This window comes from Haliaeetus albicilla, chromosome W (assembly GCF_947461875.1).
Source record: "Haliaeetus albicilla chromosome W, bHalAlb1.1, whole genome shotgun sequence".
Taxonomy (NCBI): domain Eukaryota; kingdom Metazoa; phylum Chordata; class Aves; order Accipitriformes; family Accipitridae; genus Haliaeetus; species Haliaeetus albicilla.
The window spans coordinates 30335359-30348281 of NC_091515.1; positions in this window are offsets into that span (position 1 = coordinate 30335359).

The following is a 12923-nucleotide window of genomic DNA, read 5'->3' on the forward strand; positions in this document are numbered from 1 at the left end:
CGCCTCTCTCTTTTCCCTCTCATTCATCAACTCTGTCTTTTCACTCTGTCTTCCCAGTCATGTATCTTTTGCCTGGAATTTCTCTTTTCCCTCTTTTCCTCTGTTTGTCTCTTTCCCCTCTTTCCCCTCTCCTGTGTATGTCACCTCTCTTCACTCGGTGTCTACTTTTCCGCGCTTTCACTCGCCTCTCTCTTTTCCCTCTCATTCATCAACTCTCTCTCTTCACTCTCTCCTCCCTGTCCTGTCTCTTTTCCCTGGACACTCTCTTTTCCCCGGCTTGTCTCTTTCCCCTCTTTCCCCTCTCCTGTGTCTGTCACCTCTCTTCATTCGGTGTGTAGATTTCCCACTTTCACTCGCCTCCCTCGTTTCCCTCTCATTCATCAACTCCCTCTTTTCACTCTGTCCTCCCTGTCCTGTCTCTTTTCCCTGGACTCTCTCTTTTCCCCCGCTTGTCTCTTTTCCCTGTTTCCCCTCGCCTGTCTCTCCCACCTCTGTTCTCTCGGCGTTCATTTTTCCCGCTTTCACTCACCTTCCTCTATTCCCTCCCTTTCCTCCACTCCCTCTTTTCCCTCTCTCTTCCCTGTCCTGTCTCTTTTCCCTGGACTCTCTCTTTTCCCCCGCTTGTCTCTGTTCCCTGCTTCCCCTCGCCTGTCTCTCTCACCTCTGACTCTCGGCGTTCATTTTCCCCACTTTCACTCGCCTTCCTCTATTCCCGCCCTTCCCTCCACTCTCTCTTTTCCCTCTCTCTTCCCTGTCCTGTCTCTTTTCCCTGGACTCTCTCTTTCCCCCCGCTTGTCTCTTTCCCCTCTTTCCCCTCTCCTGTGCCTGTCACCTCTCTTCACTTGGTGTCTCATTTTCCCACTTTCACTCGCCCCTCTCTTTTCCCTCTCACTCACCAACTCTCTCTTTTCACTGTCTCTTCCCAGTCGTGTCTCTTTCCCCTGGACACTTTCTTTTCCCTCTTTCCCCCTGCTTGTCTCTTTCCCCTATATCCCCTCTCCTGTGTCTGTCACCTCTCTTCACTCGGTGTGTAAATTCCCCCCTTTCTCTCGCCTCTCTCTTTTCCTTCTCGTTCCTCAACTCTCTCTTTTCACTTGCCTGTCTCTTTTCCCTCTTTTGCCTTTTGTCCATGAACTCTTCCCTCTTTACCCTCACCAGTCCCTTTCCCATGCTTTCCTCAACTCCCTCTTTTCCAACTTTTCCCTCGCTTGTCTCTTTTCCCTGTTTCCCCTCGCCTGTCTCTCTCACCTCTGTTCTCTCGGCGTTCATTTTTCCCGCTTTCACTCGCCTTCCTCTATTCCCTCCCTTCCCTCCACTCCCTCTTTTCCCTCTCTCTTCCCAGTCCTGTCTCTTTTCCCTGGACTCTCTCTTTTCCCTCTTCTCCCCTGCTTGTCTCTTTTCCCTCTTTCCCCTCTCCTGTGTCTCTCACCTCTCTTCCCTCGGTGTCTAATTTTCCCGCTTCCACTCGCCTTCCTCTATTCCCTCCCATACCTCAACTCCCTCTTTCCCCTCGCCTGTCGCTTTTCCCTGCTTTCCCTCAACTCCCTCTTTTTCATCTTTTCTCGCTTGTCTCTTTCACCTCTTTCCCCTCTCCTGTGTCTCTCACCTCTCTTCCCTCGGTGTCTAGTTTTCCCACTTTCACTGGACTCTCTTCCCTCTCATTCCTCAACTCTCTCTTTTCCCTCTCTTTCCCCTCGCCTGTCGCTTTTCCTTTCTTTCATTGGACTCTCTCTTTTCCCTCTTTTTTCCCCTTGCCTGTCTCTTTTCCTTCATTTCCCCCGCCTGCCTCTCTCAATGCTCTCCCCTCGACATTCAATTTTCCCACTTTCACTCACCTTGCTCTGTGCCCTGTCATTCCTCAACTCTCTCTTTTCCCCTCTGTTTTCCCTGTCCTGTCACTTTTCCCTGGACTCTCTCTTTTCCCTCTTCTCCCCTGCTTGTCTGTTTTCCCTCTTTCCCCTCGCCTGTCTCTCTCACCTCTGTTCTCTCGGCGTTCATTTTTCCCGCTTTCACTTGCCTTCCTCTATTCCCTCCCTTCCCTCCACTCCCTCTTTTCCCTCTCTCTTCCCTGTCCTGTCTCTTTTCCCTGGACTCTCTCTTTCCCCCAGCTTGTCTCTTTCCCCTCTTTCCCCTCTCCTGTGTCTGTCACCTCTCTTCACTCGGTGTGTAAATATCCCACTTTCACTCGCCCCACTCTTTTCCCTCTCATTCATCAACTCCCTCTTTTCACTGTCTCTTCCCAGTCGTGTCTCTTTTCCCTGGAACTTCTCTTTTCCCTCTTTTCCCCTGCTTGTCTCTTTCACCAATTTCCCCTCTCCTGTGTCTGTCACCTCTCTTCACTCGGTGTCTCATTTTCCCACTTTCTCTCGCCTCTCTCTTTTCCTTCTCATTCCTCAACTCTCTCTTTTCCCTTGATTGTCGCTTTTCCCTCTTTTGCCTATTCTCCATGAACTCTTCCCTCTTTACCCTCACCAGTCACTTTCCCCTGCTTTCCCTCAACTCCCACTTTTCCAACTTTTCCCTCGCTTGTCTCTTTTCCCTGTTTCCCCTCGCCTGTCTCTCTCACCTCTGTTCTCTCGGCGTTCATTTTTCCCGCTTTCACTCGCCTTCCTCTATTCCCTCCCATACCTCAACTCCCTCTTTTCCCTCTCTCTTCCCAGTCCTGTCTCTTTTCCCTGGACTCTCTCTTTTCCCTCTTCTCCCCTGCTTGTCTGTTTTCCCTCTTTCCCCTCGCCTGTCTCTCTCACCTCTGTTCTCTCGGCGTTCATTTTTCCCGCTTTCACTCGCCTTCCTCTATTCCCGCCCTTCCCTCCACTCTCTCTTTTCCCTCTCTCTTCCCTGTCCTGTCTCTTTTCCCTGGACTCTCTCTTTTCCCCCGCTTGTCTCTTTCCCCTCTTTCCCCTCTCCTGTGCCTGTCACCTCTCTTCACTTGGTGTCTCATTTTCCCACTTTCACTCGCCTCTCTCGTTTCCCTCTCATTCATCAACTCTCTCTTTCCCCTCACCTGTCGCTTTTCCCTGCTTTCCCTCAACTCCCTCTTTTTCATCTTTTCTCGCTTGTCTCTTTCACCTCTTTCCCCTCTCCTGTGTCTCTCACCTCTCTTCCCTCGGTGTCTAGTTTTCCCACTTTCACTGGACTCTCTTCCCTCTCATTCCTCAACTCTCTCTTTTCCCTCTCTTTCCCCTCGCCTGTCGCTTTTCCTTTCTTTCATTGGACTCTCTCTTTTCCCTCTTTTTTCCCCTTGCCTGTCTCTTTTCCTTCATTTCCCCCGCCTGCCTCTCTCAATGCTCTCCCCTCGACATTCAATTTTCCCACTTTCACTCACCTTGCTCTGTGCCCTGTCATTCCTCAACTCTCTCTTTTCCCCTCTGTTTTCCCTGTCCTGTCACTTTTCCCTGGACTCTCTCTTTTCCCTCTTCTCCCCTGCTTGTCTGTTTTCCCTCTTTCCCCTCGCCTGTCTCTCTCACCTCTGTTCTCTCGGCGTTCATTTTTCCCGCTTTCACTTGCCTTCCTCTATTCCCTCCCTTCCCTCCACTCCCTCTTTTCCCTCTCTCTTCCCTGTCCTGTCTCTTTTCCCTGGACTCTCTCTTTCCCCCAGCTTGTCTCTTTCCCCTCTTTCCCCTCTCCTGTGTCTGTCACCTCTCTTCACTCGGTGTGTAAATATCCCACTTTCACTCGCCCCACTCTTTTCCCTCTCATTCATCAACTCCCTCTTTTCACTGTCTCTTCCCAGTCGTGTCTCTTTTCCCTGGAACTTCTCTTTTCCCTCTTTTCCCCTGCTTGTCTCTTTCACCAATTTCCCCTCTCCTGTGTCTGTCACCTCTCTTCACTCGGTGTCTCATTTTCCCACTTTCTCTCGCCTCTCTCTTTTCCTTCTCATTCCTCAACTCTCTCTTTTCCCTTGATTGTCGCTTTTCCCTCTTTTGCCTATTCTCCATGAACTCTTCCCTCTTTACCCTCACCAGTCACTTTCCCCTGCTTTCCCTCAACTCCCACTTTTCCAACTTTTCCCTCGCTTGTCTCTTTTCCCTGTTTCCCCTCGCCTGTCTCTCTCACCTCTGTTCTCTCGGCGTTCATTTTTCCCGCTTTCACTCGCCTTCCTCTATTCCCTCCCATACCTCAACTCCCTCTTTTCCCTCTCTCTTCCCAGTCCTGTCTCTTTTCCCTGGACTCTCTCTTTTCCCTCTTCTCCCCTGCTTGTCTGTTTTCCCTCTTTCCCCTCGCCTGTCTCTCTCACCTCTGTTCTCTCGGCGTTCATTTTTCCCGCTTTCACTCGCCTTCCTCTATTCCCGCCCTTCCCTCCACTCTCTCTTTTCCCTCTCTCTTCCCTGTCCTGTCTCTTTTCCCTGGACTCTCTCTTTTCCCCCGCTTGTCTCTTTCCCCTCTTTCCCCTCTCCTGTGCCTGTCACCTCTCTTCACTTGGTGTCTCATTTTCCCACTTTCACTCGCCTCTCTCGTTTCCCTCTCATTCATCAACTCTCTCTTTCCCCTCACCTGTCGCTTTTCCCTGCTTTCCCTCAACTCCCTCTTTTTCATCTTTTCTCGCTTGTCTCTTTCACCTCTTTCCCCTCTCCTGTGTCTCTCACCTCTCTTCCCTCGGTGTCTAGTTTTCCCACTTTCACTGGACTCTCTTCCCTCTCATTCCTCAACTCTCTCTTTTCCCTCTCTTTCCCCTCGCCTGTCGCTTTTCCTTTCTTTCATTGGACTCTCTCTTTTCCCTCTTTTTTCCCCTTGCCTGTCTCTTTTCCTTCATTTCCCCCGCCTGCCTCTCTCAATGCTCTCCCCTCGACATTCAATTTTCCCACTTTCACTCACCTTGCTCTGTGCCCTGTCATTCCTCAACTCTCTCTTTTCCCCTCTGTTTTCCCTGTCCTGTCACTTTTCCCTGGACTCTCTCTTTTCCCTCTTCTCCCCTGCTTGTCTGTTTTCCCTCTTTCCCCTCGCCTGTCTCTCTCACCTCTGTTCTCTCGGCGTTCATTTTTCCCGCTTTCACTCGCCTTCCTCTATTCCCTCCCTTCCCTCCACTCCCTCTTTTCCCTCTCTCTTCCCTGTCCTGTCTCTTTTCCCTGGACTCTCTCTTTCCCCCCCGCTTGTCTCTTTCCCCTCTTTCCCCTCTCCTGTGTCTGTCACCTCTCTTCACTCGGTGTCTAATTTTCCCTGCTTTCACTCGCCTCTCTCTTTTCCCTCTCATTCATCCACTCTCTCTCTTCACTCTCTCTTCCCAGTCATGTCTCTTTTCCCTGGAATTTCTCTTTTCCCTCTTTTCCTCTGTTTGTCTCTTTCCCCTCTTTCCCCTCTCCTGTGTCTGTCACCTCACTTCATTCGGTGTGTATATTTCCCACCTTCACTCGCCTCTCTCTTTTCCCTCTCATTCATCAACTCTCTCTCTTCACTCTCTCCTCCCTGTCCTGTCTCTTTTCCCTGGACACTCTCTTTTCCCCGGCTTGTCTCTTTCCCTTCTTTCCCCTCTCCTGTGTCTGTCACCTCTCTTCATTCGGTGTGTAGATTTCCCACTTTCACTCGCCTCTCTCTTTTCCCTCTCATTCATCCACTCTCTCTATCTTCACTCTCTCTTCCCTGTCCTGTCTCTTTTCCCTGGACACTCTCTTTTCCCTCATTTCCCCTGCTTGTCTCTTTCCCCTATTTCCCCTCTCCTGTGCCTGTCACCTCTCTTCATTCGGTGTGTAGATTTCCCACTTTCACTCGCCTCTCTCTTTTCCCTCTCATTCATCAACTCTCCCTTTTCACTCTCTCTTCCCTGTCCTGTCTCTTTTCCCTGGAATTTCTCTTTTCCCTCTTTTCCTCTGTTTGTCTCTTTCCCCTATTTCCCCTCTCCTGTGTCGGTCACCTCTCTTCATTCGGTGTGTAGATTTCCCACTTCCACTCGCCTCTCTCTTTTCCCTCTCATTCATCAACTCTCTCTCTTCACTCTCTCTTCCCTGTCCTGTCTCTTTTCCCTGGACACTCTCTTTTCCCTCTTTTCCCCGGCTTGTCTCTTTCCCCTCTTTCCCCTCTCCTGTGTCTGTCACCTCTCTTCACTCGGTGTCTACTTTTCCCTGCTTTCACTCGCCTCTCTCTTTCCCCTCTCATTCATCAACTCTCTCTCTTCACTCTCTCCTCCCTGTCCTGTCTCTTTTCCCTGGACACTCTCTTTTCCCCGGACACTCTCTTTTCCCCAGCTTGTCTCTTTCCCCTCTTTCCCCTCTCCTGTGTCGGTCACCTCTCTTCATTCGGTGTGTAGATTTCCCACTTTCACTCGCCTCTCTTTTTTCCCTCTCATTCATCCACTCTCTCTCTTCACTCTCTCTTCCCAGTCATGTCTCTTTTCCCTGGAATTTCTCTTTTCCCTCTTTTCCCCGGCTTGTCTCTTTCCCCTCTTTCCCCTCTCCTGTGCCTGTCACCTCACTTCATTCGGTGTGTAATTTTCCCACTTTCACTCGCCTCTCTCTTTTCCGTCTCATTCATCAACTCTCTCTCTCCACTCTCTCCTCCCTGTCCTGTCTCTTTTCCCTGGACACTCTCTTTTCCCCGGACACTCTCTTTTCCCCAGCTTGTCTCTTTCCCCTCTTTCCCCTCTCCTGTGTCGGTCACCTCTCTTCATTCGGTGTGTAGATTTCCCACTTTCACTCGCCTCTCTTTTTTCCCTCTCATTCATCCACTCTCTCTCTTCACTCTCTCTTCCCAGTCATGTCTCTTTTCCCTGGAATTTCTCTTTTCCCTCTTTTCCCCGGCTTGTCTCTTTCCCCTCTTTCCCCTCTCCTGTGTCTGTCACCTCACTTCATTCGGTGTGTAATTTTCCCACTTTCACTCGCCTCTCTCTTTTCCGTCTCATTCATCAACTCTCTCTCTTCACTCTCTCCTCCCTGTCCTGTCTCTTTTCCCTGGACACTCTCTTTTCCCCGGACACTCTCTTTTCCCCGGCTTGTCTCTTTCCCCTCTTTCCCCTCTCCTGTGTCTGTCACCTCTCTTCACTCGGTGTCTAATTTCCCCACTTTCACTCGCCTCTCTCTTTTCCCTCTCATTCATCAACTCTGTATTTTCACTCTCTCTTCCCTGTCCTGTCTCTTTTCCCTGGAATTTCTCTTTTCCCTCTTTTCCTCTGTTTGTCTCTTTCCCCTCTTTCCCCTCTCCTGTGTCTGTCACCTCACTTCATTCGGTGTGTATATTTCCCACCTTCACTCGCCTCTCTCTTTTCCCTCTCATTCATCAACTCTCTCTCTTCACTCTCTCCTCCCTGTCCTGTCTCTTTTCCCTGGACACTCTCTTTTCCCCGGCTTGTCTCTTTCCCTTCTTTCCCCTCTCCTGTGTCTGTCACCTCTCTTCATTCGGTGTGTAGATTTCCCACTTTCACTCGCCTCTCTCTTTTCCCTCTCATTCATCCACTCTCTCTATCTTCACTCTCTCTTCCCTGTCCTGTCTCTTTTCCCTGGACACTCTCTTTTCCCTCATTTCCCCTGCTTGTCTCTTTCCCCTATTTCCCCTCTCCTGTGCCTGTCACCTCTCTTCATTCGGTGTGTAGATTTCCCACTTTCACTCGCCTCTCTCTTTTCCCTCTCATTCATCAACTCTCCCTTTTCACTCTCTCTTCCCTGTCCTGTCTCTTTTCCCTGGAATTTCTCTTTTCCCTCTTTTCCCCGGCTTGTCTCTTTCCCCTCTTTCCCCTCTCCTGTGTCTGTCACCTCTCTTCACTCGGTGTCTACTTTTCCCTGCTTTCACTCGCCTCTCTCTTTCCCCTCTCATTCATCAACTCTCTCTCTTCACTCTCTCCTCCCTGTCCTGTCTCTTTTCCCTGGACACTCTCTTTTCCCCGGACACTCTCTTTTCCCCAGCTTGTCTCTTTCCCCTCTTTCCCCTCTCCTGTGTCGGTCACCTCTCTTCATTCGGTGTGTAGATTTCCCACTTTCACTCGCCTCTCTTTTTTCCCTCTCATTCATCCACTCTCTCTCTTCACTCTCTCTTCCCAGTCATGTCTCTTTTCCCTGGAATTTCTCTTTTCCCTCTTTTCCCCGGCTTGTCTCTTTCCCCTCTTTCCCCTCTCCTGTGCCTGTCACCTCACTTCATTCGGTGTGTAATTTTCCCACTTTCACTCGCCTCTCTCCTTTCCGTCTCATTCATCAACTCTCTCTCTCCACTCTCTCCTCCCTGTCCTGTCTCTTTTCCCTGGACACTCTCTTTTCCCCGGACACTCTCTTTTCCCCAGCTTGTCTCTTTCCCCTCTTTCCCCTCTCCTGTGTCGGTCACCTCTCTTCATTCGGTGTGTAGATTTCCCACTTTCACTCGCCTCTCTTTTTTCCCTCTCATTCATCCACTCTCTCTCTTCACTCTCTCTTCCCAGTCCTGTCTCTTTTCCCTGGAATTTCTCTTTTGCCTCTTTTCCCCGGCTTGTCTCTTTCCCCTCTTTCCCCTCTCCTGTGTCTGTCACCTCACTTCATTCGGTGTGTAATTTTCCCACTTTGACTCGCCTCTCTCTTTTCCGTCTCATTCATCAACTCTCTCTCTTCACTCTCTCCTCCCTGTCCTGTCTCTTTTCCCTGGACACTCTCTTTTCCCCGGACACTCTCTTTTCCCCGGCTTGTCTCTTTCCCCTCTTTCCCCTCTCCTGTGTCTGTCACCTCTCTTCACTCGGTGTCTACTTTTCCCTGCTTTCACTCGCCTCTCTCTTTCCCCTCTCATTCATCAACTCTCTCTCTTCACTCTCTCTTCCCAGTCCTGTCTCTTTTCCCTGGAATTTCTCTTTTCCCTCTTTTCCTCTGTTTGTCTCTTTCCCCTCTTTCCCCTCTCCTGTGTCGGTCACCTCTCTTCATTCGGTGTGTAGATTTCCCACTTTCACTCGCCTCTCTCTTTTCCGTCTCATTCACCAACTCTCTCTCTTCACTGTCTCCTCCCTGTCCTGTCTCTTTTCCCTGGACACTCTCTTTTCCCCGGCTTGTCTCTTTCCCCTCTTTCCCCTCTCCTGTGTCGTCACCTCACTTCATTCGGTGTCTACTTTTCCCTGCTTTCACTCGCCTCTCTCTTTCCCCTCTCATTCATCAACTCTCTCTCTTCACTCTCTCCTCCCTGTCCTGTCTCTTTTCCCTGGACACTCTCTTTTCCCCGGACACTCTCTTTTCCCCAGCTTGTCTCTTTCCCCTCTTTCCCCTCTCCTGTGTCGGTCACCTCTCTTCATTCGGTGTGTAGATTTCCCACTTTCACTCGCCTCTCTTTTTTCCCTCTCATTCATCCACTCTCTCTCTTCACTCTCTCTTCCCAGTCATGTCTCTTTTCCCTGGAATTTCTCTTTTCCCTCTTTTCCCCGGCTTGTCTCTTTCCCCTCTTTCCCCTCTCCTGTGCCTGTCACCTCACTTCATTCGGTGTGTAATTTTCCCACTTTCACTCGCCTCTCTCTTTTCCGTCTAATTCATCAACTCTCTCTCTCCACTCTCTCCTCCCTGTCCTGTCTCTTTTCCCTGGACACTCTCTTTTCCCCGGACACTCTCTTTTCCCCAGCTTGTCTCTTTCCCCTCTTTCCCCTCTCCTGTGTCGGTCACCTCTCTTCATTCGGTGTGTAGATTTCCCACTTTCACTCGCCTCTCTTTTTCCCCTCTCATTCATCCACTCTCTCTCTTCACTCTCTCTTCCCAGTCATGTCTCTTTTCCCTGGAATTTCTCTTTTCCCTCTTTTCCCCGGCTTGTCTCTTTCCCCTCTTTCCCCTCTCCTGTGTCTGTCACCTCACTTCATTCGGTGTGTAATTTTCCCACTTTCACTCGCCTCTCTCTTTTCCGTCTCATTCATCAACTCTCTCTCTTCACTCTCTCCTCCCTGTCCTGTCTCTTTTCCCTGGACACTCTCTTTTCCCCGGACACTCTCTTTTCCCCGGCTTGTCTCTTTCCCCTCTTTCCCCTCTCCTGTGTCTGTCACCTCTCTTCACTCGGTGTCTAATTTCCCCACTTTCACTCGCTTCTCTCTTTTCCCTCTCATTCATCAACTCTGTATTTTCACTCTCTCTTCCCTGTCCTGTCTCTTTTCCCTGGAATTTCTCTTTTCCCTCTTTTCCTCTGTTTGTCTCTTTCCCCTCTTTCCCCTCTCCTGTGTCTGTCACCTCACTTCATTCGGTGTGTATATTTCCCACCTTCACTCGCCTCTCTCTTTTCCCTCTCATTCATCAACTCTCTCTCTTCACCCTCTCCTCCCTGTCCTGTCTCTTTTCCCTGGACACTCTCTTTTCCCCGGCTTGTCTCTTTCCCTTCTTTCCCCTCTCCTGTGTCTGTCACCTCTCTTCATTCGGTGTGTAGATTTCCCACTTTCACTCGCCTCTCTCTTTTCCCTCTCATTCATCCACTCTCTCTATCTTCACTCTCTCTTCCCTGTCCTGTCTCTTTTCCCTGGACACTCTCTTTTCCCTCATTTCCCCTGCTTGTCTCTTTCCCCTATTTCCCCTCTCCTGTGCCTGTCACCTCTCTTCATTCGGTGTGTAGATTTCCCACTTTCACTCGCCTCTCTCTTTTCCCTCTCATTCATCAACTCTCCCTTTTCACTCTCTCTTCCCTGTCCTGTCTCTTTTCCCTGGAATTTCTCTTTTCCCTCTTTTCCCCGGCTTGTCTCTTTCCCCTCTTTCCCCTCTCCTGTGTCTGTCACCTCTCTTCACTCGGTGTCTAATTTTCCCTTCTTTCACTCGCCTCTCTCTTTTCCCTCTCATTCATCAACTCTGTATTTTCACTCTCTGTTCCCAGTCATGTCTCTTTTCCCTGGAATTTCTCTTTTCCCTCTTTTCCTCTGTTTGTCTCTTTCCCCTCTTTCCCCTCTCCTGTGTCTGTCACCTCACTTCATTCGGTGTGTATATTTCCCACCTTCACTCGCCTCTCTCTTTTCCCTCTCATTCATCAACTCTCTCTCTTCACTCTCTCCTCCCTGTCCTGTCTCTTTTCCCTGGACACTCTCTTTTCCCCGGCTTGTCTCTTTCCCTTCTTTCCCCTCTCCTGTGTCTGTCACCTCTCTTCATTCGGTGTGTAGATTTCCCACTTTCACTCGCCTCTCTCTTTTCCCTCTCATTCATCCACTCTCTCTATCTTCACTCTCTCTTCCCTGTCCTGTCTCTTTTCCCTGGACACTCTCTTTTCCCTCATTTCCCCTGCTTGTCTCTTTCCCCTATTTCCCCTCTCCTGTGCCTGTCACCTCTCTTCATTCGGTGTGTAGATTTCCCACTTTCACTCGCCTCTCTCTTTTCCCTCTCATTCATCAACTCTCTCTCTTCACTCTCTCTTCCCTGTCCTGTCTCTTTTCCCTGGACACTCTCCTTTCCCCGGACACTCTCTTTTCCCCGGCTTGTCTCTTTCCCCTCTTTCCCCTCTCCTGTGTCTGTCGCCTCTCTTCACTCGGTGTCTAATTTCCCCACTTTCACTCGCCTCTCTCTTTTCCCTCTCATTCCTGAAATCTCTGTTTTCCCTTGCCTGTCGCTTTTCCCTCTTTTGCCTTTTCTCCATGAACTCTTCCCTCTTTACCCTCAGCAGTCACTTTCCCCTGCTTTCCCTGAACTCCCTCTTTTCCACCTTTTCCCTCGCTTGTCTCTTTTCCCTGTTTCCCCTCGCCTGTCTCTCTCACCTCTGTTCTCTCAGCGTTCTTTTCCCCCGCTTTCACTCGCCTTCCTCTATTCCCCCCCTTTCCTCCACTCTCTCTTTTCCCTCTCTCTTCACTGTCCTGTGTCTTTTCCCTGGACTCTCTCTTTTCCCCCACTTGTCTCTTTCCCCTCTTTCCCCTCTCCTGTGTCTGTCACCTCTCTTCACTCGGTGTCTACTTTTCCCCACTTTCACTCGCCTCTCTCTTTTACCTCTCATTCATCAACTCTCTCTATCTTCACTCTCTCTTCCCTGTCCTGTGTCTTTTCCCTGGACACTCTCTTTTCCCTCATTTCCCCTGCTTGTCTCTTTCCCCTATTTCCCCTCTCCTGTGCCTGTCACCTCTCTTCATTCGGTGTGTAGATTTCCCACTTTCACTCGCCTCTCTCTTTTCCCTCTCATTCCTGAAATCTGTCTTTTCCCTTGCCTGTCGCTTTTCCCTCTTTTGCCTTTTCTCCATGAACTCTTCCCTCTTTACCCTCAGCAGTCACTTTCCCCTGCTTTCCCTCAACTCCCTCTTTTCCACCTTTTCCCTCGCTTGTCTCTTTTCCCTGTTTCCCCTCGCCTGTCTCTCTCACCTCTGTTCTCTCGGCGTTCTTTTCCCCCGCTTTCACTCGCCTTCCTCTATTCCCTCCCTTTCCTCCACTCTCTCTTTTCCCTCTCTCTTCACTGTCCTGTCTCTTTTCCCTGGACACTCTATTTTCCCTCTTTTACCCGGCTTGTCTCTTTCCCCTATTTCCCCTCTCCTGTGTCTGTCACCTCTCTTCACTCGGTGTCTACTTTTCCCCACTTTCAATCGCCCCTCTCTTTCCCCTCTCATTCATCAACTCTCTCTTTTCACTCTCTCTTCCCAGTCATGTCTCTTTTCTCTGGACACTCTCTTTTCCCCGGACACTCTCTTTTCCCCGGCTTGTCTCTTTCCCCTCTTTCCCCTCTCCTGTGCCTGTCACCTCTCTTCACTCGGTGTCTACTTTTCCCTGCTTTCACTCGCCTCTCTCTTTCCCCTCTCATTCATCAACTCTGTCTTTTCACTCTCTCTTCCCAGTCATGTCTCTTTTCCCTGGAATTTCTCTTTTCCCTCTTTTCCTCTGTTTGTCTCTTTCCCCTCTTTCCCCTCTCCTGTGTCTGTCACCTCTCTTCACTCGGTGTCTACTTTTCCCCGCTTTCACTCGCCTCTCTCTTTTCCCTCTCATTCATCAACTCTCTCTCTTCACTCTCTCCTCCCTGTCCTGTCTCTTTTCCCTGGACACTCTCTTTTCCCCGGACACTCTCTTTTCCCCGGCTTGTCTCTTTCCCATCTTTCCCCTCTCCTGTGTCTATCACCTCTCTTC